The sequence below is a fragment of the Triturus cristatus genome, chromosome 6 (assembly GCF_964204655.1).
Source record: "Triturus cristatus chromosome 6, aTriCri1.1, whole genome shotgun sequence".
NCBI lineage: Eukaryota > Metazoa > Chordata > Amphibia > Caudata > Salamandridae > Triturus > Triturus cristatus.
Genome location: NC_140589.1, coordinates 802,833,568 through 802,858,532, shown reverse-complemented (window position 1 = coordinate 802,858,532; position 24,965 = coordinate 802,833,568).

Genomic DNA, 24,965 nt, shown 5'->3' with positions numbered 1-24,965 from the left:
GCGGCAGGCAAGGGCCCAAAACGTAGTGAGGCGACATCAAAATGGCCTATCGCCAAACCACCTGGTTTTGCAAGGGGGGTCACTTTGGTTTTTGGCCCGGTGCGCGGCGGCCATCTAGGGAACCCTACCAAACCCACGCATTTCTGAAAACTAGACACCTGGCGGCTTCCAGGGAGGTATGGCTTGCGTGGATCCCCCAACGTTTCCTTACCCAGAATCCCCTGCAAACCTCAATTTTTGCTCAAAAAATCTCTTTTTTCACACATTTTGGGGTGGGAAAGTAGTGGCATCACCGGGCTCACACAAATTTACCACCACCCAGCGTTCCCCCAGGTCTCCCGGTAAAAATGGTGCCTCACTTGTGTGGGAGGCCCAAGTACCCGCGGCAGGCAAGGGCCCAAAACGTAGTGAGGCGACATCAAAATGGCCTATCGCCAAACCACCTGGTTTTGCAAGGGGGGTCACTTTGGTTTTTGGCCCGGTGCGCGGTGGCCATCAAGGGAAACCTACCAAACCCACGCATTTCTGAAAACTAGACACCCGGCGGCTTCCAGGGAGGTATGGCTTGCGTGGATCCCCCAACGTTTCCTTACCCAGAATCCCCTGCAAACCTCAATTTTTGCTCAAAAAATCACTTTTTTCACACATTTTGGGGTGGGAAAGTAGTGGCATCACCGGGCTCACACAAATTTACCACCACCCAGCGTTCCCCCAGGTCTCCCGGTAAAAATGGTGCCTCACTTGTGTGGGAGGCCCAAGTACCCACGGCAGGCAAGGACAACAAACGTAGTGAGGCGACATCAAAATGGCCTATCGCCAAACCACCTGGTTTTGCAAGGGGGGTCACTTTGGTTTTTGGCCCGGTGCACGGCGGCCATCTAGGGAAACCTACCAAACCCATGCATTTCTGAAAACTAGATACCCGGCGGCTTCCAGGGAGGTATGGCTTGCATGGATCCCCCAACGTTTCCTTACGCAGAATCCCCTGCAAACCTCAATTTTTGCTCAAAAAATCACTTTTTTCACACATTTTGGGGTGGGAAAGTAGTGGCATCACCGGGCTCACACAAATTTACCACCACCCAGCGTTCCCCCAGGTCTCCCGGTAAAAATGGTGCCTCACTTGTGTGGGAGGCCCAAGTACCCGCGGCAGGCAAGGACAACAAACGTAGTGAGGCGACATCAAAATGGCCTATCGCCAAACCACCTGGTTTTGCAAGGGGGGTCACTTTGGTTTTTGGCCCGGTGCACGGCGGCCATCTAGGGAAACCTACCAAACCCACGCATTTCTGAAAACTAGACACCCGGCGGCTTCCCAGGAGTTATGGCTTGCGTGGATCCCCCAACGTTTCCTTACCCAGAATCCCCTGCAAACCTCAATTTTTGCTCAAAAAATTACTTTTTTCACACATTTTGGGGTGGGAAAGTAGTGGCATCACCGGGCTCACACAAATTTACCACCACCCAGCTTTCCCCCAGGTCTCCCGGTAAAAATGGTGCCTCACTTGTGTGGGAGGCACAAGTACCCGCGGCAGGCAAGGACAACAAACGTAGTGAGGCGACATCAAAATGGCCTATCGCCAAACCACCTGGTTTTGCAAGGGGGGTCACTTTGGTTTTTGGCCCGGTGCGCGGCGGCCATCTAGGGAAACCTACCAAACCCACGCATTTCTGAAAACTAGACACCCGGCGGCTTCCAGGGAGGTATGGCTTGCGTGGATCCCCCAACGTTTCCTTACCCAGAATCCCCTGCAAACCTCAATTTTTGCTCAAAAAATCACTTTTTTCACACATTTTGGGGTGGGAAAGTAGTGGCATCACCGGGCTCACACAAATTTACCACCACCCAGCGTTCCCCCAGGTCTCCCGGTAAAAATGGTGCCTCACTTGTGTGGGAGGCCCAAGTACCCGCGGCAGGCAAGGACAACAAACGTAGTGAGGCGACATCAAAATGGCCTATCGCCAAACCACCTGGTTTTGCAAGGGGGGTCACTTTGGTTTTTGGCCCGGTGCGCGGCGGCCATCTAGGGAAACCTACCAAACCCACGCATTTCTGAAAACTAGACACCCGGCGGCTTCCAGGGAGGTATGGCTTGCGTGGATCCCCCAACGTTTCCTTACCCAGAATCCCCTGCAAACCTCAATTTTTGCTCAAAAAATTACTTTTTTCACACATTTTGGGGTGGGAAAGTAGTGGCATCACCGGGCTCACACAAATTTACCACCACCCAGAATTCCTCTAGGTCTTCAGGTAAAAATGGTGCCTCACTAGTGTGGGAGGCACAAGTACCCGCGGCAGGCAAGGACAACAAACGTAGTGAGGCGACATCAAAATGGCCTATCGCCAAACCACCTGGTTTTGCAAGGGGGGTCACTTTGGTTTTTGGCCCGGTGCGCGGCGGCCATCTAGGGAAACCTACCAAACCCACGCATTTCTGAAAACTAGACACCCGGCGGCTTCCAGGGAGGTATGGCTTGCGTGGATCCCCCAACGTTTCCTTACCCAGAATCCCCTGCAAACCTCAATTTTTGCTCAAAAAATCACTTTTTTCACACATTTTGGGGTGGGAAAGTAGTGGCATCACCGGGCTCACACAAATTTACCACCACCCAGCGTTCCCCCAGGTCTCCCGGTAAAAATGGTGCCTCACTTGTGTGGGAGGCCCAAGTACCCGCGGCAGGCAAGGACAACAAACGTAGTGAGGCGACATCAAAATGGCCTATCGCCAAACCACCTGGTTTTGCAAGGGGGGTCACTTTGGTTTTTGGCCCGGTGCGCGGCGGCCATCTAGGGAAACCTACCAAACCCATGCATTTCTGAAAACTAGACACCCGGCGGCTTCCAGGGAGGTATGGCTTGCGTGGATCCCCCAACGTTTCCTTACCCAGAATCCCCTGCAAACCTCAATTTTTGCTCAAAAAATTACTTTTTTCACACATTTTGGGGTGGGAAAGTAGTGGCATCACCGGGCTCACACAAATTTACCACCACCCAGAATTCCTCCAGGTCTCCCGGTAAAAATGGTGCCTCACTTGTGTGGGAGGCACAAGTACCCGCGGCAGGCAAGGACAACAAACGTAGTGTTGTCCTTGCCTGCCGCGGGTACTTGGGCCTCCCACACAAGTGAGGCACCATTTTTACCGGGAGACCTGGGGGAACGCTGGGTGGTGGTAAATTTGTGTGAGCCCGGTGATGCCACTACTTTCCCACCCCAAAATGTGTGAAAAAAACGATTTTTTGAGCAAAAATTGAGGTTTGCAGGGGATTCTGGGTAAGGAAACGTTGGGGGATCCACGCAAGCCATACCTCCCTGGAAGCCGCCGGGTGTCTAGTTTTCAGAAATGCATGGGTTTGGTAGGTTTCCCTAGATGGCCGCCGCGCACCGGGCCAAAAACCAAAGTGACCCCCCTTGCAAAACCAGGTGGTTTTGCGATAGGCCATTTTGATGTCGCCTCACTACGTTTTGGGCCCTTGCCTGCCGCGGATACTTGGGCCTCCCACACAAGTGAGGCACCATTTTTACCGGGAGACCTGGGGGAACGCTGGGTGGTGGTAAATTTGTGTGAGCCCGGTGATGCCACTACTTTCCTACCCCAAAATGTGTGAAAAAAGTGATTTTTTGAGCAACAATTGAGGTTTGCAGGGGATTCTGGGTAAGGAAACGTTGGGTGATCCACGCAAGCCATACCTCCCTGGAAGCCGCGGGGTGTCTAGTTTTCAGAAATGCGTGGGTTTGGTAGGTTTCCCTAGATGGCCGCCGCGCACCGGGCCAAAAACCAAAGTGACCCCCCCTTGCAAAACCAGGTGGTTTGGCGATAGGCCATTTTGATGTCGCCTCACTATGTTTTGGGCCCTTGCCTGCCGCGGGTACTTGGGCCTCCCACACAAGTGAGGCACCATTTTTACCGGGAGACCTGGGGGAACGCTGGGTGGTGGTAAATTTGTGTGAGCCCGGTGATGCCACTACTTTCCCACCCCAAAATGTGTGAAAAAAGTGATTTTTTGAGCAAAAATTGAGGTTTGCAGGGGATTCTGGGTAAGGAAACGTTGGGGGATCCACGCAAGCCATACCTCCCTGGAAGCCGCTGGGTGTCTAGTTTTCAGAAATGCATGGGTTTGGTAGGTTTCCCTAGATGGCCGCCGCGCACCGGGCCAAAAACCAAAGTGACCCCCTTGCAAAACCAGGTGGTTTTGCGATAGGCCATTTTGATGTCGCCTCACTACGTTTTTGGCCCTTGCCTGCCGCGGGTACTTGGGCCTCCCACACAAGTGAGGCACCATTTTTACCGGGAGACCTGCGGGAACGCTGGGTGGTGGTAAATTTGTGTGAGCCCGGTGATGCCACTACTTTCCCACCCCAAAATGTGTGAAAAAAGTGATTTTTTGAGCAACAATTGAGGTTTGCAGGGGATTCTGGGTAAGGAAACGTTGGGTGATCCACGCAAGCCATACCTCCCTGGAAGCCGCGGGGTGTCTAGTTTTCAGAAATGCATGGGTTTGGTAGGTTTCCCTAGATGGCCGCCACGCACCGGGCCAAAAACCAAAGTGACCCCCCTTGCAAAACCAGGTGGTTTGGCGATAGGCCATTTTGATGTCGCCTCACTATGTTTTGGGCCCTTGCCTGCCGCGGGTACTTGGGCCTCCCACACAAGTGAGGCACCATTTTTACCGGGAGACCTGATGGAACGCTGGGTGGTGGTAAATTTGTGTGAGCCCGGTGATGCCACTACTTTCCCACCCCAAAATGTGTGAAAAAAGTGATTTTTTGAGCAAAAATTGATGTTTGCAGGGGATTCTGGGTAAGGAAACGTTGGGGGATCCATGCAAGCCATACCTCCCTGGAAGCCGCCGGGTGTCTAGTTTTCAGAAATGCATGGGTTTGGTAGGTTTCCCTAGATGGCCGCCGCGCACCGGGCCAAAAACCAAAGTGACCCCCCTTGCAAAACCAGGTGGTTTGGCGATAGGCCATTTTGATGTCGCCTCACTACGTTTGTTTTCCTTGCCTGCCGCGGGTACTTGGGCCTCCCACACAAGTGAGGCACCATTTTTACCGGGAGACCTGGGGGAACGCTGGGTGGTGGTAAATTTGTGTGAGCCCGGTGATGCCACAACTTTCCCACCCCAAAATGTGTGAAAAAAGTGATTTTTTGAGCAAAAATTGAGGTTTGCAGGGGATTCTGGGTAAGGAAACCTTGGGGGATCCACGCAAGCCACACCTCCCTGGAAGCCGCCGGGTGTCTAGTTTTCAGAAATGCGTGGTTTTGGTAGGTTTCCCTAGATGGCCGCCGCGCACCGGGCCAAAAACCAAAGTGACCCCCCTTGCAAAACCAGGTGGTTTGGCGATAGGCCATTTTGATGTCGCCTCACTACGTTTGTTGTCCTTGCCTGCCGCGGGTACTTGGGCCTCCCACACAAGTGAGGCACCATTTTTACCGGGAGACCTGGGGGAATGCTGGGTGGTGGTAAATTTGTGTGAGCCCGGTGATGCCACTACTTTCCCACCCCAAAATGTGTGAAAAAAGTGATTTTTTGAGCAAAAATTGAGGTTTGCAGGGGATTCTGGGTAAGGAAACGTTGGGGGATCCACGCAAGCCATACCTCCCTGGAAGCTGCCGGGTGTCTAGTTTTCAGAAATGCGTGGGTTTGGTAGGTTTCCCTAGATGGCCGCCGTGCACCGGGCCAAAACCCAAAGTGACCCCCCTTGCAAAACCAGGTGGTTTGGCGATAGGCCATTTTGATGTCGCCTCACTACGTTTGTTGTCCTTGCCTGCCGCGGGTACTTGGGCCTCCCACACAAGTGAGGCACCATTTTTACCGGGAGACCTGGGGGAACGCTGGGTGGTGGTAAATTTGTGTGAGCCCGGTGATGCAACTACTTTCCCACCACAAAAAGTGTGAAAAAAGTGATTTTTTGAGCAAAAATTGAGGTTTGCAGGGGATTCTGGGTAAGGAAACGTTGGGGGATCCATGCAAGCCATACCTCCCTGGAAGCCGCTGGGTGTCTAGTTTTCAGAAATGCGTGGGTTTGGTAGGTTTCCCTAGATGGCCGCCGCGCACCGGGCCAAAAACCAAAGTGACCCCCCTTGCAAAACCAGGTGGTTTGGCGATAGGCCATTTTGATGTCGCCTCACTACGTTTGTTGTCCTTGCCTGCCGCGGGTACTTGGGCCTCCCACACAAGTGAGGCACCATTTTTACCAGGAGACCTGGGGGAACGCTGGGTGGTGGTAAATTTGTCTGAGCCCGGTGATGCCACTACTTTCCCACCCCAAAATGTGTGAAAAAAGTGATTTTTTGAGCAAAAATTGAGGTTTGCAGGGGATTCTGGGTAAGGAAACCTTGGGGGATCCACGCAAGCCATACCTCCCTGGAAGCCACCGGGTGTCTAGTTTCCAGAAATGTGTGGGTTTGGTAGGTTTCCCTAGATGGCCGCCGCGCACCGGGCCAAAAACCAAAGTGACCCCCCTTGCAAAACCAGGTGGTTTGGCGATAGGCCATTTTGATGTCGCCTCACTACGTTTTGGGCCCTTGCCTGCCGCGGGTACTTGGGCCTCCCACACAAGTGAGGCACCATTTTTACCGGGAGACCTGGGGGAACGCTGGGTGGTGGTAAATTTGTGTGAGCCCGGTGATGCCACTACTTTCCCACCCCAAAATGTGTGAAAAAAGTGATTTTTTGAGCAAAAATTGAGGTTTGCAGGGGATTCTGGGTAAGGAAACGTTGGGGGATCCACGCAAGCCATACCTCCCTGGAAGCCACCGGGTGTCTAGTTTTCAGAAATGCGTGGGTTTGGTAGGTTTCCCTAGATGGCCGCCGCGCACCGGGCCAAAAACCAAAGTGACCCCCCTTGCAAAACCAGGTGGTTTGGCGATAGGCCATTTTGATGTCGCCTCACTACGTTTTGGGCCCTTGCCTGCCGCAGGTACTTGGGCCTCCCACACAAGTGAGGCACCATTTTTACCGGGAGACCTGGGGGAACGCTGGGTGGTGGTAAATTTGTGTGAGCCCGGTGATGCCACTACTTTCCCACCCCAAAATGTGTGAAAAAAGTGATTTTTTGAGCAAAAACTGAGGTTTGCAGGGGATTCTGGGTAAGGAAACGTTGGGGGATCCACGCAAGCCATACCTCCCTGGAAGCCGCCGGGTGTCTAGTTTTCAGAAATGCGTGTGTTTGGTAGGTTTCCCTAGATGGCCGCCGAGCACCGGGCCAAAAACCAAAGTGACCCCCCTTGCAAAACCAGGTGGTTTTGCGATAGGCCATTTTGATGTCACCTCACTACGTTTTGGGCCCTTGCCTGCCGCTGGTACTTGGGCCTCCCACACAAGTGAGGCACCATTTTTACCGGGAGACCTGGGGGAAGGCTGGGTGGTGGTAAATTTGTGTGAGCCCGGTGATGCCACTACTTTCCCACCCCAAAATGTGTGAAAAAAGTGATTTTTTGAGCAAAAACTGAGGTTTGCAGGGGATTCTGGGTAAGGAAACGTTGGGGGATCCACGCAAGCCATACCTCCCTGGAAGCCGCCGGGTGTCTAGTTTTCAGAAATGCGTGGGTTTGGTAGGTTTCCCTAGGTGCCGGCAGGGCTAGGGTTCAAAATCTACAGCTAGTCACTTTGCCAAAAAAAGGGTCATTTTTCGCTGCAAAACCACGTTGCGTTTTGCGCCGTTTCCTGTCGCGGACACTAGGCCGACCCGCACAAGTGAGGTACCATTTTTCTCGTAGGACTTTGGGGAACGCGGGGTGGGTGGAAATTTGTGGATCCACGCAGATTCCAGAACTTTCCATCACAGAAATATGGGGAAAATGTGTTTTTTTTGTCAATTTTTTACGTTTGCAAGGGTTCTGGGTAACAGACCATGGTGGGAGGCAGTCAAGTCACCCCATCCTGGATTCCCCTGGGTGTCTAGTTTTCAAAAATGTATAGGTTTGCTAGGTTTCCTTAGGTGCCGGCAGGGCTAGGGTTCAAAATCTACAACTAGTCACTTTGCCAAAAAAAGGGTAATTTTTCGCTGCAAAACCACGTTGCGTTTTGCGCCGTTTCCTGTCGCGGGCACTAGGCCGACCCGCACAAGTGAGGTACCATTTTTCTCGTAGGACTTTGGGGAACGCGGGGTGGGTGGAAATTTGTGGATCCATGCAGATTCCAGAACTTTCCATCACAGAAATGTGGGGAAAATGTGTTTTTTTTGTCAATTTTTTACGTTTGCAAGGGATTCTGGGTAACAGACCATGGTGGGAGGCAGTCAAGTCACCCCATCCTGGATTCCCCTGGGTGTCTAGTTTTCAAAAATGTATAGGTTTGCTAGGTTTCCCTAGGTGCCGGCAGGGCTAGGGTTCAAAATCTACAGCTAGTCACTTTGCCAAAAAAAGGGTCATTTTTCACTGCAAAACCACGTTGCGTTTTGCGCCGTTTCCTGTCGCGGGCACTATGCCGACCCGCACAAGTGAGATACCATTTTTCTCGTAGGACTTTGGGGAACGCGGGGTGGGTGGAAATTTGTGGATCCACGCAGATTCCAGAACTTTCCATCACAGAAATGTGGGGAAAATGTGTTTTTTTTGTCAATGTTTTACGTTTGCAAGGGATTCTGGGTAACAGACCATGGTGGGAGGCAGTCAAGTCACCCCATCCTGGATTCCCCTGGGTGTCTAGTTTTAAAAAATGTATAGGTTTGCTAGGTTTCCCTAGGTGCCGGCAGGGCTAGGGTACAAAATCTACAGCTAGTCACTTTGCCAAAAAAAGGGTCATTTTTCACTGCAAAACCACGTTGTGTTTTGCGCCGTTTCCTGTCGCGGGCACTATGCCGACCCGCACAAGTGAGGTACCATTTTTCTCGTAGGACTTTGGGGAACGCGGGGTGGGTGGAAATTTGTGGATCCACGCAGATTCCAGAACTTTCCATCACAGAAATGTGGGGAAAATGTTTTTTTTGTCAATTTTTTACGTTTGCAAGGGATTCTGGGTAACAGACCATGGTGGGAGGCAGTCAAGTCACCCCATCCTGGATTCCCCTGGGTGTCTAGTTTTCAAAAATGTATAGGTTTGCTAGGTTTCCCTAGGTGCCGGCAGGGCTAGGGTTCAAAATCTACAGCTAGTCACTTTGCCAAAAAAAGGGTCATTTTTCGCTGCAAAACCACGTTGCGTTTTGCGCCGTTTCCGGTCGCGGGCACTAGGCCAACCCGCACAAGTGAGGTACCATTTTTCTCGTAGAACTTTGGGGAACGCGGGGTGGGTGGAAATTTGTGGATCCACGCAGATTCCAGAACTTTCCATCACAGAAATGTGGGGAAAATGTGTTTTTTTTGTCAATTTTTTACGTTTGCAAGGGATTCTAGGTAACAGACCATGGTGGGAGGCAGTCAAGTCACCCCATCCTGGATTCCCCTGGGTGTCTACTTTTCAAAAATGTATAGGTTTGCTAGGTTTCCCTAGGTGCCGGCAGGGCTAGGGTTCAAAATCTACAGCTAGTCACTTTGCCAAAAAAAGGGTCATTTTTCGCTGCAAAACCACGTTGCGTTTTGCGCCGTTTCCTGTCGCGGGCACTAGGCCGACCCGCACAAGTGAGGTACCATTTTTCTCGTAGGACTTTGGGGAACGCGGGGTGGGTGGAAATTTGTGGATCCACGCAGATTCCAGAACTTTCCATCACAGAAATGTGGGGAAAATGTGTTTTTTTTGTCAATTTTTTACGTTTGCAAGGGATTCTGGGTAACAGACCATGGTGGGAGGCAGTCAAGTCACCCCATCCTGGATTCCCCTGGGTGTCTAGTTTTCAAAAATGTATAGGTTTGCTAGGTTTCCCTAGGTGCCGGCAGGGCTAGGGTTCAAAATCTACAGCTAGTCACTTTGCCAAAAAAAGGGTCATTTTTCACTGCAAAACCACGTTGCGTTTTGCGCCGTTTCCTGTCGCGGGCACTAGGCCGACCCGCACAAGTGAGGTACCATTTTTCTCGTAGGACTTTGGGGAACGCGGGGTGGGTGGAAATTTGTTGATCCACGCAGATTCCAGAACTTTCCATCACAGAAATGTGGGGAAAATGTGTTTTTTTTGTCAATGTTTTACGTTTGCAAGGGATTCTGGGTAACAGACCATGGTGGGAGGCAGTCAAGTCACCCCATCCTGGATTCCCCTGGGTGTCTAGTTTTCAAAAATGTATAGGTTTGCTAGGTTTCCCTAGGTGCCGGCAGGGCTAGGGTACAAAATCTACAGCTAGTCACTTTGCCAAAAAAAGGGTCATTTTTCACTGCAAAACCACGTTGTGTTTTGCGCCGTTTCCTGTCGCGGGCACTATGCCGACCCGCACAAGTGAGGTACCTTTTCTCGTAGGACTTTGGGGAACGCGGGGTGGGTGGAAATTTGTGGATCCACGCAGATTCCAGAACTTTCCATCACAGAAATGTGGGGAAAATGTTTTTTTTGTCAATTTTTTACGTTTGCAAGGGATTCTGGGTAACAGACCATGGTGGGAGGCAGTCAAGTCACCCCATCCTGGATTCCCCTGGGTGTCTAGTTTTCAAAAATGTATAGGTTTGCTAGGTTTCCCTAGGTGCCGGCAGGGCTAGGGTTCAAAATCTACAGCTAGTCACTTTGCCAAAAAAAGGGTCATTTTTCGCTGCAAAACCACGTTGCGTTTTGCGCCGTTTCCGGTCGCGGGCACTAGGCCGACCCGCACAAGTGAGGTACCATTTTTCTCGTAGGCCTTTGGGGAACGCGGGGTGGGTGGAAATTTGTGGATCCACGCAGATTCCAGAACTTTCCATCACAGAAATGTGGGGAAAATGTGTTTTTTTTGTCAATTTTTTACGTTTGCAAGGGATTCTAGGTAACAGACCATGGTGGGAGGCAGTCAAGTCACCCCATCCTGGATTCCCCTGGGTGTCTAGTTTTCAAAAATGTATAGGTTTGCTAGGTTTCCCTAGGTGCCGGCAGGGCTAGGGTTCAAAATCTACAGCTAGTCACTTTGCCAAAAAAAGGGTCATTTTTCACTGCAAAACCACGTTGCGTTTTGCGCCGTTTCCTGTCGCGGGCACTATGCCGACCCGCACAAGTGAGATACCATTTTTCTCGTAGGACTTTGGGGAACGCGGGGTGGGTGGAAATTTGTGGATCCACGCAGATTCCAGAACTTTCCATCACAGAAATGTGGGGAAAATGTGTTTTTTTTGTCAATGTTTTACGTTTGCAAGGGATTCTGGGTAACAGACCATGGTGGGAGGCAGTCAAGTCACCCCATCCTGGATTCCCCTGGGTGTCTAGTTTTAAAAAATGTATAGGTTTGCTAGGTTTCCCTAGGTGCCGGCAGGGCTAGGGTACAAAATCTACAGCTAGTCACTTTGCCAAAAAAAGGGTCATTTTTCACTGCAAAACCACGTTGTGTTTTGCGCCGTTTCCTGTCGCGGGCACTATGCCGACCCGCACAAGTGAGGTACCATTTTTCTCGTAGGACTTTGGGGAACGCGGGGTGGGTGGAAATTTGTGGATCCACGCAGATTCCAGAACTTTCCATCACAGAAATGTGGGGAAAATGTTTTTTTTGTCAATTTTTTACGTTTGCAAGGGATTCTGGGTAACAGACCATGGTGGGAGGCAGTCAAGTCACCCCATCCTGGATTCCCCTGGGTGTCTAGTTTTCAAAAATGTATAGGTTTGCTAGGTTTCCCTAGGTGCCGGCAGGGCTAGGGTTCAAAATCTACAGCTAGTCACTTTGCCAAAAAAAGGGTCATTTTTCGCTGCAAAACCACGTTGCGTTTTGCGCCGTTTCCGGTCGCGGGCACTAGGCCAACCCGCACAAGTGAGGTACCATTTTTCTCGTAGAACTTTGGGGAACGCGGGGTGGGTGGAAATTTGTGGATCCACGCAGATTCCAGAACTTTCCATCACAGAAATGTGGGGAAAATGTGTTTTTTTTGTCAATTTTTTACGTTTGCAAGGGATTCTAGGTAACAGACCATGGTGGGAGGCAGTCAAGTCACCCCATCCTGGATTCCCCTGGGTGTCTACTTTTCAAAAATGTATAGGTTTGCTAGGTTTCCCTAGGTGCCGGCAGGGCTAGGGTTCAAAATCTACAGCTAGTCACTTTGCCAAAAAAAGGGTCATTTTTCGCTGCAAAACCACGTTGCGTTTTGCGCCGTTTCCTGTCGCGGGCACTAGGCCGACCCGCACAAGTGAGGTACCATTTTTCTCGTAGGACTTTGGGGAACGCGGGGTGGGTGGAAATTTGTGGATCCACGCAGATTCCAGAACTTTCCATCACAGAAATGTGGGGAAAATGTGTTTTTTTTGTCAATTTTTTACGTTTGCAAGGGATTCTGGGTAACAGACCATGGTGGGAGGCAGTCAAGTCACCCCATCCTGGATTCCCCTGGGTGTCTAGTTTTCAAAAATGTATAGGTTTGCTAGGTTTCCCTAGGTGCCGGCAGGGCTAGGGTTCAAAATCTACAGCTAGTCACTTTGCCAAAAAAAGGGTCATTTTTCACTGCAAAACCACGTTGCGTTTTGCGCCGTTTCCTGTCGCGGGCACTAGGCCGACCCGCACAAGTGAGGTACCATTTTTCTCGTAGGACTTTGGGGAACGCGGGGTGGGTGGAAATTTGTTGATCCACGCAGATTCCAGAACTTTCCATCACAGAAATGTGGGGAAAATGTGTTTTTTTTGTCAATGTTTTACGTTTGCAAGGGATTCTGGGTAACAGACCATGGTGGGAGGCAGTCAAGTCACCCCATCCTGGATTCCCCTGGGTGTCTAGTTTTCAAAAATGTATAGGTTTGCTAGGTTTCCCTAGGTGCCGGCAGGGCTAGGGTACAAAATCTACAGCTAGTCACTTTGCCAAAAAAAGGGTCATTTTTCACTGCAAAACCACGTTGTGTTTTGCGCCGTTTCCTGTCGCGGGCACTATGCCGACCCGCACAAGTGAGGTACCTTTTCTCGTAGGACTTTGGGGAACGCGGGGTGGGTGGAAATTTGTGGATCCACGCAGATTCCAGAACTTTCCATCACAGAAATGTGGGGAAAATGTTTTTTTTGTCAATTTTTTACGTTTGCAAGGGATTCTGGGTAACAGACCATGGTGGGAGGCAGTCAAGTCACCCCATCCTGGATTCCCCTGGGTGTCTAGTTTTCAAAAATGTATAGGTTTGCTAGGTTTCCCTAGGTGCCGGCAGGGCTAGGGTTCAAAATCTACAGCTAGTCACTTTGCCAAAAAAAGGGTCATTTTTCGCTGCAAAACCACGTTGCGTTTTGCGCCGTTTCCGGTCGCGGGCACTAGGCCGACCCGCACAAGTGAGGTACCATTTTTCTCGTAGGCCTTTGGGGAACGCGGGGTGGGTGGAAATTTGTGGATCCACGCAGATTCCAGAACTTTCCATCACAGAAATGTGGGGAAAATGTGTTTTTTTTGTCAATTTTTTACGTTTGCAAGGGATTCTAGGTAACAGACCATGGTGGGAGGCAGTCAAGTCACCCCATCCTGGATTCCCCTGGGTGTCTAGTTTTCAAAAATGTATAGGTTTGCTAGGTTTCCCTAGGTGCCGGCAGGGCTAGGGTTCAAAATCTACAGCTAGTCACTTTGCCAAAAAAAGGGTCATTTTTCGCTGCAAAACCACGTTGCGTTTTGCGCCGTTTCCTGTCGCGGGCACTAGGCCGACCCGCACAAGTGAGGTACCATTTTTCTCGTAGGACTTTGGGGAACGCGGGGTGGGTGGAAATTTGTGGACCCACGCAGATTCCAGAACTTTCCATCACAGAAATGTGGGGAAAATGTGTTTTTTTTGTCAATTTTTTACGTTTGCAAGGGATTCTGGGTAACAGACCATGGTGGGAGGCAGTCAAGTCACCCCATCCTGGATTCCCCTGGGTGTCTAGTTTTCAAAAATGTATAGGTTTGCTAGGTTTCCCTAGGTGCCGGCAGGGCTAGGGTTCAAAATCTACAGCTAGTCACTTTGCCAAAAAAAGGGTCATTTTTCACTGCAAAACCACGTTGCGTTTTGCGCCGTTTCCTGTCGCGGGCACTAGGCCGACCCGCACAAGTGAGGTACCATTTTTCTCGTAGGACTTTGGGGAACGCGGGGTGGGTGGAAATTTGTTGATCCACGCAGATTCCAGAACTTTCCATCACAGAAATGTGGGGAAAATGTGGTTCTTTTGTCAGTTTTTTACGTTTGCAAGGGATTCTGGGTAACAGACCATGGTGGGAGGCAGTCAAGTCACCCCATCCTGGATTCCCCTGGGTGTCTAGTTTTCAAAAATGTATAGGTTTGCTAGGTTTCCCTAGGTGCCGGCAGGGCTAGGGTTCAAAATCTACAGCTAGTCACTTTGCCAAAAAAAGGGTCATTTTTCACTGCAAAACCACGTTGCGTTTTGCGCCGTTTCCTGTCGCGGGCACTAGGCCGACCCGCACAAGTGAGGTACCATTTTTCTCGTAGGACTTTGGGGAACGCGGGGTGGGTGGAAATTTGTGGATCCACACAGATTCCAGAACTTTCCATCACAGAAATGTGCGGAAAATGTGTTTTTTTTGTCAATTTTTAACGTTTGCAAGGGATTCTGGGTAACAGACCATGGTGGGAGGCAGTCAAGTCACCCCATCCTGGATTCCCCTGGGTGTCTAGTTTTCAAAAATGTATAGGTTTGCTAGTTTTCCCTAGGTGCTGGCAGGGCTAGGGTTCAAAATCTACAGCTAGTCACTTTGCCAAAAAAAGGGTCGTTTTTCACTGCAAAACCACGTTGCGTTTTGCGCCGTTTCCTGTCGCGGGCACTAGGCCGACCCGCACAAGTGAGGTACCATTTTTCTCGTAGGACTTTGGGGAACGCGGGGTGGGTGGAAATTTGTGGATCCACACAGATTCCAGAACTTTCCATCACAGAAATGTGCGGAAAATGTGTTTTTTTGGTCAATTTTTAACGTTTGCAAGGGATTCTGGGTAACAGACCCTGGTGGGAGGCAGTCAAGTCACCCCATCCTGGATTCCCCTGGGTGTCTAGTTTTCAAAAATGTATAGGTTTGCTAGGTTTCCCTAGGTGCCGGCAGGGCTAGGGTTCAAAATCTACAGCTAGTCACTTTGCCAAAAAAAGGGTCATTTTTCACTGGAAAACCACGTTGCGTTTTGCACCGTTTCCTGTCGCGGGCACTATGCCGACCCACACAAGTGAGGTACCATTTTTCTCGTAGGACTTTGGGGAACGCGGGGTGGGTGGAAATTTGTGGATCCACGCAGATTCCAGAACTTTGCATCACAGAAATGTGGGGAAAATTTGTTTTTTTTGTCATTTGTTTACGTTTGCAAGGGATTCTGGGTAACAGACCATGGTGGGAGGCAGTCAAGTCACCCCATCCTGGATTCCCCTGGGTGTCTAGTTTTCAAAAATGTATAGGTTTGCTAGGTTTCCCTAGGTGCCGGCAGGGCTAGGGTTCAAAATCTACAGCTAGTCACTTTGCCAAAAAAAGGGTCATTTTTCACTGCAAAACCACGTTGCGTTTTGCACCGTTTCCTGTCGCGGGCACTATGCCGACCCACACAAGTGAGGTACCATTTTTCTCGTAGGACTTTGGGGATCGCGGGGTGGGTGGAAATTTGTGGATCCACGCAGATTCCAGAACTTTGCATCACAGAAATGTGGGGAAAATGTGTTTTTTTTGTCATTTGTTTACGTTTGCAAGGGATTCTGGGTAACAGACCATGGTGGGAGGCAGTCAAGTCACCCCATCCTGGATTCCCCTGGGTGTCTAGTTTTCAAAAATGTATAGGTTTGCTAGTTTTCCCTAGGTGCTGGCAGGGCTAGGGTTCAAAATCTACAGCTAGTCACTTTGCCAAAAAAAGGGTCGTTTTTCACTGCAAAACCACGTTGCGTTTTGCGCCGTTTCCTGTCGCGGGCACTAGGCCGACCCGCACAAGTGAGGTACCATTTTTCTCGTAGGACTTTGGGGAACGCGGGGTGGGTGGAAATTTGTGGATCCACACAGATTCCAGAACTTTCCATCACAGAAATGTGCGGAAAATGTGTTTTTTTGGTCAATTTTTAACGTTTGCAAGGGATTCTGGGTAACAGACCCTGGTGGGAGGCAGTCAAGTCACCCAATCCTGGATTCCCCTGGGTGTCTAGTTTTCAAAAATGTATAGGTTTGCTAGGTTTCCCTAGGTGCCGGCAGGGCTAGGGTTCAAAATCTACAGCTAGTCACTTTGCCAAAAAAAGGGTCATTTTTCACTGGAAAACCACGTTGCGTTTTGCACCGTTTCCTGTCGCGGGCACTATGCCGACCCACACAAGTGAGGTACCATTTTTCTCGTAGGACTTTGGGGAACGCGGGGTGGGTGGAAATTTGTGGATCCACGCAGATTCCAGAACTTTGCATCACAGAAATGTGGGGAAAATTTGTTTTTTTTGTCATTTGTTTACGTTTGCAAGGGATTCTGGGTAACAGACCATGGTGGGAGGCAGTCAAGTCACCCCATCCTGGATTCCCCTGGGTGTCTAGTTTTCAAAAATGTATAGGTTTGCTAGTTTTCCCTAGGTGCTGGCAGGGCTAGGGTTCAAAATCTACAGCTAGTCACTTTGCCAAAAAAAGGGTCGTTTTTCACTGCAAAACCACGTTGCGTTTTGCGCCGTTTCCTGTCGCGGGCACTAGGCCGACCCGCACAAGTGAGGTACCATTTTTCTCGTAGGACTTTGGGGAACGCGGGGTGGGTGGAAATTTGTGGATCCACGCAGATTCCAGAACTTTCCATCACAGAAATGTGGGGAAAATGTGTTTTTTTTGTCAATTTTTTACGTTTGCAAGGGATTCTGGGTAACAGACCTTGGTGGGAGGCAGTCAAGTCACCCCATCCTGGATTCCCCTGGGTGTCTCGTTTTCAAAAATGTATAGGTTTGCTAGGTTTCCCTAGGTGCCGGCAGGGCTAGGGTTCAAAAACTACAGTTAGACTCTTCGCAAATAAAGTGTAAATTTTTAGTGTGAAAATGTGGTGCGTTCACCTTAGGTTTTGAGCCACTTCCTGTCATGGGCACTATGCCTACCCACACAAGTGAGGTACCATTTTTATCGGGAGACTTAGGGTAGTTCAAATTTGTAAAGCAACTGTTATTACCTATTGATTTTTGATGCATTTCTCCCTTCCAAATGAAAGACATTGTGTAAAAAAAAAGTCATTTTGAAAAATGACCAATAATTGTCATGCAAATATGAGTATTCCCAATTTCGAAAATGTGCAAATATGCACTGTTTCTAAACTCTGTAATTTGTTCCCATTTCAGAAATACATAGGTGACTTTCATACCGATTTTTCCATGTATACATTTTCCCACAATAATTGCTATATACCGGGACCAAAAAAAAAAAACATTACAAAATGCTGCTCAGTTTTCTACTCTGGGTTCGTTGGGCTCTTGGTGAACCTACAAGTCCTATATGTCCCCACAACCAGGAAGGTCTACCAAATGTAACGGTACATTGCTTTCAAAGAGATGTCATAATTCGAAGAAGTTACAGGTGAAAACGTTGACTCAAAAGGCTGCTTTTTTCAACAAATTTTTAATTTTTCCTATATTTACCTGTAAATTTCTATAAAGAAACCTTGATGGATCTACACAAATGACCCCTTGCTAAATTCAGAATTTTGTCTACTTTTCAAAAATGTATAGCTTTCCAGGATCCATTATTGTTTTTGTACCCATTTCTACCGTTAACTGGAAGGAGGTTGAAAGCACAAAAAATAGCAAAAATAGGGTATGTCCCAGAAAAATGCCAAAACTGTGTAAAAAATGTTGGTTTTCTAACAAAATTCTGTCATTCCCTAAAAGCTGGAGAAATGGTGATTTCAGACCCACAAACCCTTTTTTGATACCATTTGCAGAGAAAAACCCAGAAGCTTTCATTTGCAGCCCGTTTTTCCCATTTTTCACAAAAAAAAAAAATTGCTGTTTTTTGACTAATTTCTGGGAACCCTCTAGGAGAATCCACAAACCCTGGGTACCTTTAGAATCCCCAAGATGTTGGAAGAAAAGGACGCAAATTTGGCGTGGATACCTAATGTGGTCAAAATGTTACAGAGGCCTAAGCGCGCACTACCCCAAATAGCCCAAAAAAGGCTTAGCACAGGAGGGGAAAAGGCCTAGCAGCGAAGGGGTTAATGATAATACAAATATATTGATGCTATTATTGGAGCCGATATTGTGTGAGGCAATTTTTTGACATATATTTATTTAAAGGTGACAATATGTTTGTTGCTGATATTTGTGTTTTTGATATAAGTAAATAAATCAACATTTTTAACAATAATATTTGTGTTTCAATATTTGTGGATGTATTAGTTAAGTATAGGAAGTCAATATTTTTTGTTAGCAATATTCATTTTAAAATATTTTTATGTTTTGATATTGTAAGCATCGATATTATGTCATTGATCTATATCGCTAGTAGTGTGGTTCCAGCTCAATCCTACGGCTGCATACAGTTCTATGGCGGTCATGTGTCCTTCTTGCCAACAGCCTAATAATAAGTGTACAATTGAAAAACAGGCCACAGCATCATCGACACACATGTGAGTCGATGCTCCTGCCCTTGGTCTCAGAGCCCTGTATCTCAGTTTCACTCACTCCCAATACTCAGTGTTCTCTTCCTTTACCACCCCTGGTCTCAGATGTCTCTTGCACTCGGTTATCACCCTGATAGTACGTTTTACCCTCTCTCTCTTCCTCTCTTTATGTTTCAATCCTCTATGCTGCCTCTGGGTCTCACCTTTTGCTTTTCACTCCCAGTGTTCACGCTTCTTATCCCGCACAGCATCTTTTGAGGTGTAACTCACTCCCTCTCTTGCTCTCTCTCTCTCTCTCTCTCTTCATCTCTGTCAGACTCTGTCTCTCTCTCCTCTCATACTTGCTATCACTCTTTGTATCACTCTCTCTCATCCAGCTCACTATTTGTCATACCATTGGATGTGTCTCATTCTCCCAAGTTCCCTTTTTCATTCTCTCTCCTAGATCTGTTTTACTCTCTCTTATGTTGCATGCATCTCCCTGTAGCATACCCTCATGTATCATTTCTCTATTTGTCTTCATCTCGCTCTCTCTGCCCCTAGATCTTGTTCCTCTTTCTCTTTTGCTGATCTGGGTCTCTCCCATTGCCCCCCACCAGGTTTGCGCCCTGAGGTCTCGTTCCACTGTTCTGTCCCCAGGTCACCAGTTTACTGTCTCTAGCCCAAAGGCCAAACCCTGACCTCTGCAGGTCTGAATTCTCCCTTTATGTTTCTGAATCCAGTGTGTATCCCTTTATTCATTAGCTCTATCTTTCTTCTCCTCCATTATAACTTGTCTCTCTTTTGCTACTTTGCCATCCAACCCTCATTATAATTACCACTGGCACACCAACAGCTCTTGCTCACTCCCATCAGCAAAGTGCCTGCATTCTCATTCACTGATAGCTGGAACTCTAATATAGTTGTCCATTTTAGAAACACACTGATCATCAGCAGCAGGTGCTGAACAATTTACAGCCAACTTATTGACAGCAGCTTGAGCATGAACTCCCACAAGCCACTTTTTTAGTTAGATTCTCCTGCTACCTGTTTGGCCCACTTCACTCTAGAGTCATCTCCTTTCCATAGTCCACAGACAGTGTTTGCATGATTGTTAGAAGCTGACATATTTTAGTACCTATAGTGTGATTAGTATGCAGTTTCTTTGCTGTCAGTCTTATTGTACATGTGATGTTGCCCCTGTCATTGGTGAAGAGAGCATTTAGTATATTTTCAAGCCCTCTTATTCAAAACCATAGCAATGATGTCAGAACTTATTATAGACAAATATACAATGATGGGAGCAAAAAAGTTGTACCCCAAGAGTTTGACACCCTGAAATGTGCCTCATTCAGTAATCCCACAGGTTACTGGGTCGGAGATGGTGTTAAACCTCAATTTCATGAGACAATGTGTCCCAGCGTTAAGGCACTCCTCCAAAAATTTAATTAACAGAGTAAACAGTTTACAAATAATGGACCAACTCAATAGCTGAACTCTAGATCAATAAAAAGTTAATAGATTTTATTATAAAATAGGCAATACGAAATAAATACCATGAAACCTCTCAGAAGCAGAGTTATAAAGAGCATGTAAAATCAGAAATGAATCTAAGTCTCAAATGTGCAGCCGTCCTAGCAGAAATTAAGTCTTATGGTTCACCCCCAAATAGAATGTTTATAATAAGAATATCAGCAGTCTTTGCAGTTTCACCATGGTGTGAGCAAAAGTATAATTTCTTTAGCAAATTATATCACAAGAATGATAAACTTCATTGCCTTAGCACATAATCACCATCCCAATTGTATGAATACTTATTCAATGCCCTCTATGCTAATGTCATCCAGGGATTTAAAATAAATAAGAAACATTTCATAATAAGACTCTCTCTAAATAAATAGAACCAGTAAGAGAATGGAAAACATGGATACATGTTGCAGTTCTATATCAGCTTCATGGAAGACTCGATACTAGCAGGATAACTACAGTAGTGGAAATAAACCATTGTAACATCAACTTTATTGTGCTCTGTGGAGTCTGTGGGAAGAGGATGTACACAGGGTAGAAACAGGAGAGAGCAATAAAGATGGCAGCCATCTTGTTCAAAATTGATTTTTTTCATAGATATGTGGCCTTACTTAAATAGATTAAGAACTTCACACCTACACATTTGAGACAAAATTCGGGCAGACTAAAGGCAGACTAAAGGCAGACTAAAGACAGACTAAGGACAGATAGACTTAAGATAGACTTAAGACAAAATCCTAACTTTGCTGCTACTAAATGCCTTCTGTGAATACCAAAAGTAGTAAGTTTAGGATTTTGTCTTAAGTTAGTTCTGTGAATCGGGCCCTCGGTATTTGAAAACAACGCCCCTTACATGCCCATTCCAAATTCCGAATTTGTATTTATTTCCAAGCTCAATTAGCTATTCAGTAAGGCCTGTAACATGTTACTGAACTGCTACGTGGGTTAGGTGAATTTAAAAGTTCCATTATGTGATCGGAAAGGCTCTGATTTTATGGATTGGAGCATTACAGACTGTAAATTGCTCAATACATGAGGGCTTTAAATGAATTCTTATTTTGAGCAATTATATTTTTAAATTTCCCATATTTAAGTCATTATTAGATTCTTCATTTTCCGAGATGGAGTCCCCAAAAGACACATTGAAATCTGACAAGTAAGTAGACAAAGTTCATTAATATTAAATATACTAAAAAACACTGCACATAAGAGGCCATAGGAGATAGGAAGCTGCATATATGCGGACCCCTCACCTGCAGAAGAGGGAAGAAAGGTACATATGAAACAATGTCTAATTTTCATTATGTCAGAATATTCTTATATCATTTTAGCAAAAATATTATCTTAAAATCCATTACGTAAACTTTCCCTGAAACTTTCCCTGTATATCAGTGTATCTTATTTCACATCATTATGTACTGTAGTTAAATCAGCTCTTGTGGAGACATATCTCACCTGGGGTTAGTAGGCTAACAATAGACCAACTAGAATTATTAGCATTATTACTAATACAATTAGATTTTACAGCATTTGATGTTCTCCATTTTCTATTGAGACTCAAAAATAACATTAGTGTGAGGCTCCAAACATTTTAAAATCAGCAAAACATTCTTTACAACAATAACAGATGTATTAATTTCTCCTTTCTTTCAAAACAATAATCAAAACAAAACTTCAAAAATAATATTTATTCAAGAGTTAATTTCAGTTTGTACCCACAAAGCTTTCTTTCCTTTTTCATTTCAATAGGAAGGTTCACTTGAACTCAGTCTTTCAAAACTTACAAGGTGGTTCTTATTCCACTTCCGATTAACTATCAAATTCACTTTCAAAAGTATATTGGCAATGATCTATTGTTCTGTAGATCTCTGACTTTGATTCTTCTTCTTTTTTCTGACACTGTGGTTAGATAAACTGATACAGGTGATGCATACTTTCTAACTGGAGTTCTCTTTCTTGCTGGCCATTTTGCAACAGGTAATTTATGTTTACTATTTTCAGAGTCTAGGTCAAATGCTTCTGATTCTTTTTAGTCTTTGTTATTTTACCTGTCGACATTGCTTTCTTTTGCTGCTTCTTTTCAATTACTTACTTTCTTCAGTTCGTTCTCTTTGATGTACAGTCGCTTTTGAGTCTTTTCCATTTACTGATAAACCTGAGCCTTGATCAATTTGACTGCATAATTCAATGTGAACTGCTTTCTTCCTCTCAGGGCCCATGTGACTCAAATTTTCAACTGAAATCTTTCACTGTATGGATCAGAGACTACATCTTTTTGCTGGCAGTCATGCCTTTTGACTTTGACATTGCAACAGCAATGCAACCCTGATCCTCACTCTGAAACTGGACAGCAGTACTACAAGTAGAGGTACCAAGATCTTCACTATAACTTTCACTTTCAATGATCTGGACTTTTATGACTGGGTTTTGTTCACCTGTTTAAAACGTTGTTCCCCCCTATGGATCCATGCTGCAAATTTGAGCATGACCTTGTGAATCAGTGGTTACAACTTCTTCATCTGCCGCCTTCACTTTTTTCTGTGAGCAGAATGGATCCACTGCAGAATTCCAGCACATTTCACAGCAGTTCTTCTCATCAAAATCACCTGGTATAGTTCCCTCCAACACTCCTCCAAACAACTCTTCCTCATGTGTTTTAGACCACTCTCCAGTCTCTAGGGTACAAGCTACGAGACTAATTATTTTGTTGCTCTCTCTCGCCAATAGTACTGTTGCCAAGTACCATTGGAGAGAGAGAGAATCCACCATATTAGATGACCTCTACAGTACTCTAACATTATGCCATCAGTTATTGGAACAAATGCATCTGAGGGAGTATAAGCCAATCTCATTGCTCTGCCCATGATCACTTTGTGAGGTGACAACATCTGATGCTCAGTAAAAAAAGAGGAAGAGCATATGGACACTTTAAACCAATAGACGCAAGGACCTTGACTAGTTTGTTTTTGAGAGTTCTCTTCATCCTCTTGATTACTCTGGAAGATGGAGGACCATACCTACATACCTACTAGAACCTATGATAAATTTTGAGAGCTAATCAAATTATTTGCAAAATTTAATTCTTAAAATGTGAGCCACGATTGGTGTCAATAGAAGTTGTTAAAAAAACACATAATCAATTTTCTCAACAAACGTTTTTCAACTGCAATGTTGTCTGATCTCCGGGGCAGATAGGCCTCTACCAATTTACAAAACAGTGATATATTTCAAGCCATTGAAAACTGGCATATCCACAAAAACTGCATGAAATCTTGTAAAAGGCCTTCCGATTTGCCAACGTGGTTCATTGCATTTATTGTTCCTTTTCTCTGATTATTTTTCTGACACATTAAATATCTAGAAAATACACATTCAGCAACATTTCTAAATTGTGTATTTTCCCAATATTTTCTAAATGTTCTGAGCATAGAGTCTCACCCTGAATGAGAATGTTCATTAAAATAACTTGCAATGGGATATCACATAGCATCTGGTATTTACTTGTTTTAAGAAGTGACGTACAAATCCTGATGATTTTTATTGAAACCTCATTTTACCATCTACTTTTCTTATCTTCTGTGGATTCCTCCTGAAGGTCTCTTATTTCACTTAGAAAGGTTTGAATTACACTTAATAATAATCAGTTTACATTTTCTATAATGTGCATAGTATTTATTCTTCATTCATCATTCTCATTTTCTTGAACCAATGTTTCACCCTCAAGTGGACTATATTTGGCTGCCTGATTAGCATAGTTATTTCCCAAGAATGACCAATATCTTCAATCCTTATGGACAGCACACTTGACCACAGAAATATCTTTTGGCTGCTCAATTGCTATCAACAGATCAATTATATAGAGATTGTTCCTCATCGAAGTTCCACAAGATGTCATACAGCCTCTTTGTGACCATAGTTGACCAAATCATGCACCACATCAAAATCATACTGGGGGGCTGTATAAATCATCACATTCACATTTTCTGAACAACTCTGTCATCTGTGTTGAAGTTATATTCGGCAAATAGGATACTTCAAGAATTTCAGAAATGAAACATACTACAGATGCAGCCTTCAATGCTCCATATTGGTCTCTCAAACAAGTACCATCAACAAATTAAGTCAGAAGCTCTTTAATAACTGTTCTTGGATTGGTAAAGACATTGATAACTGCTATTCAGTTGTGCTCATTTTGTCATCTTCATCATCATTTTCATCAGTGTCCCTATATTCATAATGATGTTTGGAATAGGAAGCAGCATTGTTGGATTTTTTGAATTACACCTCTTGAACGAGATGTTCTCTGCTGCCAGTATGACTTGCTCATATCTGGTCAGTCAACTGTTTGTTATATGCTGAGTTCTTGTATGTGTCAACAACAGAATCTGGGAGATATACAATTAAACTATGGCCCATCATAATCCCTTCACTGCGACTGATTTCAAACAAGCAGGAAGACTTACAGCTACTGGATCCAATACAGCTAAAATGTAAGTCATCGGTCTCATAGCTCCACCATGCATCTGGGTAAGGATTGATAACACACACCCAGTTTTCTCATGGCAATACAAAAAGAAAATCAAAATATGGTCAGGCATTCCAAGGGTGGGTGCACTGCATAAAGTCTCTCTTAATACCCGGAATGCCTCTTAACATTCCTTGTCCTTTATGTCACTGTGAGTCAACCTTATTAAAAGTTTTGCAATCAAGGAAAAGAGTGGAACCCACTGATGACAGTAGCCAACAATTCCCAGAAACACCCTCACCTCCCTCTGGGTGGTAGGAGGATTCATTTTCAGAACTGCAGAACAGAGTTATTTTGAGACTTTCCTTGTAGCTTTTTCAATGTGATGTCCAACATAAATTACTTCCATTTTACAGTAGTGCATTTGTGTTGGAGAAACCTTATGACCACTATCAGCTAGATGA